Below are 2354 nucleotides of genomic sequence, written 5' to 3'. Positions count from 1 at the left end.
TACTGAAGCTCTTCACTTGAAGAAGTTTGAGATAGAGGCTCATTGGGTGAAGAAAGGAGGGTTATTTGGGTTGCCATCTGTTTTCCTCATCAAGGAAGCTATTGCTTTCGCTCAAGCTGGTAGTGTGGATGCTTTTGAAGCTACCTTTGTGTTGCTCATCTATGGATTAGCTCTATTCCCTAACATTGACGGTTTTGTTGATGTTAACGCCATTAGACTTTTATTGATTGGGAATCGTGTGCCTACTTTGTTGGGTGATATGTATTTATTTTTGCATCTAAGGAATTCTAAGGGTGGTGGAACGATTGTCTGTTGCATTCCTCTTCTGTACAAGTGGTTCATTTCGCACTTACCATAGACGCCTGCTTTTATGGAGAACAAACAATGTCTAAGGTGGTCTCAGAGACTTATGTCTCTCACTAATGATGATATAGTTTGGTATGATCCGTCCTTAAGCAGTTTGGAGATTATTGATAGTTGTGGTGAATTCTCTAATGTGCCTCTCATTGGTAGACAAGGAGGAATCAACTACAACCCTGCTTTGGCTCGTCGTCAACTTGGGTTCCCCTTGAGAAACAAACCTAATAACACATTGTTAGAAGGTATTTTTTATCAAGAGGGTAAAGATCCCTAACATTTGAAGCAGAAGATTGTGCACGCTTGGCATAATGTGCATAGGAAAGGAAGATCCGAGCTTGGTCCGTGCAATTGTGTAGCTTTGGAAGCTTACACTCTTTGGGTGAAGAAGAGAGCTATGGAATTGAAGATGCCTTATCCTTGTGAAAGACCTATGTCTATGGTTGTGGTTGAGCCATTAACTCTCCCTAACCAAGATGTAGAGGAGTTGGAAGACGCGCTCATCAAGATGAAGCAAGAGAAGGATATGTGGGAAGAGCGTTTCCACGCTTTGAGCAAAAAGCATGAAGAGTTTCTATTGGAGTCTAAGGACAAAGATGCACTGATTGAGCTACTTGAAGAACGAGTGACGAAGAGACAGAGAGAGCCAGAGGTTTCATCTTCTAGCATGCCTCAGCCTTCTGTTGCTTGGAAGAAGATTGTTGACCAGCTTGTCCTCGAGAAGACTCAGATGAAGGTTTCTTTTAAGACCGAGATTCTTCGCATTCGAAGGAAGTACGCGCCTTGTCGCAACCTGAAAAATACAGTGTGCGAAAAAACAACCGGCGAAAGAAAATGATAGAAGAGTCGCCACCGTGCGTTATTTATCCCAAAGGAGGGAAAGGAAACGCTCGAAGTAAACCTGAAAAGAGGAAAGGAAAAGACAAGGTCTCGCAACCAAATCTTGGGTTCGGGAGTCGGTTATGCGAAGGGAAGGTATTAGCACCCCTACGCATCCGTAGTACTCTATGGGATCCACTTTTGTAATTCTTGTCTAAAGGGTGTGAGTTTATCTTGTGCTGTTTACTAAAAAAGGGGTTAAATGAAAATGACTCGCGCGGATGTCGCATCCACTTCATACGTATCTCATATGAATATGAGAATTAGAGTCTTCGTAGCTCGGCTGACCTATAGGTTGGGGGGATGTGTGCTCGCTAAGACATCGCGTCTTATGCCTACGTATCTCATCTGGAATGAGAATCAGAGCAAGCCATAGTTCGGCTAACTACGGGGTTAAGGATTACGTTTTGGGGGCGGACGACGTTACTACGCAATCTACCGGATGCTCAACCTTTGGAGACTTACTCACCTATAGTAGAAGGAGTAAACGTGTGTTTAGGAGAAGAAAAATCAATGAAGGGTTAGGGTTTGGGATGCTCATGCAAAAAGGAAGTCCTTGACGAAGGAACCGCGCTACCTGCAGGGATACGAACACATACAAACAAACATGTATGAAGTAAATGTGCCAACAAGGCAATCAGAATAAATCTCCCAAATGGTATCCCACAAGCAAAGTGGAATATCCAGCGAGATATCCCTGCAAAAGTCATGTGAGCCTTCACAAAAACTCAACAAAAGGGTTAGTGAAACAAGATAAGGATTAGGAGAAAACATGCTATGACAAACGTAAGTCAGATTATAGCAAAACAGTATGGTTTTTCATGGATAACAGTATGGTTTCAGAAACCTCAAACCCTGTGGCATACACTTCAGAAATTAAACGATTAAGCATTCAAGGCATTATTTATACATTCATACATAATTATGAACCCGTGGGCAAAAACCTAATGAAATTCATCCATCATACCTCAAACATTAGAGTATTCAACTTCAAAGCACAAAGGTAATGGGAATAAGGGCAAACCTGATTGGAGAGATAAGTTGAAATCAAATGGCACGGCTGGATTTGCAAACCAATGTTAGGGTTTGCTTGAGCTGAAAGTGTGTGAGTCAGAATG

The sequence above is a fragment of the Lathyrus oleraceus genome, chromosome 6 (assembly GCF_024323335.1).
Source record: "Lathyrus oleraceus cultivar Zhongwan6 chromosome 6, CAAS_Psat_ZW6_1.0, whole genome shotgun sequence".
In the NCBI taxonomy this organism is placed as follows: domain Eukaryota; kingdom Viridiplantae; phylum Streptophyta; class Magnoliopsida; order Fabales; family Fabaceae; genus Lathyrus; species Lathyrus oleraceus.
The sequence above is the reverse complement of the archived record's forward strand: the minus strand, read 5'-3'. Positions refer to the sequence as shown.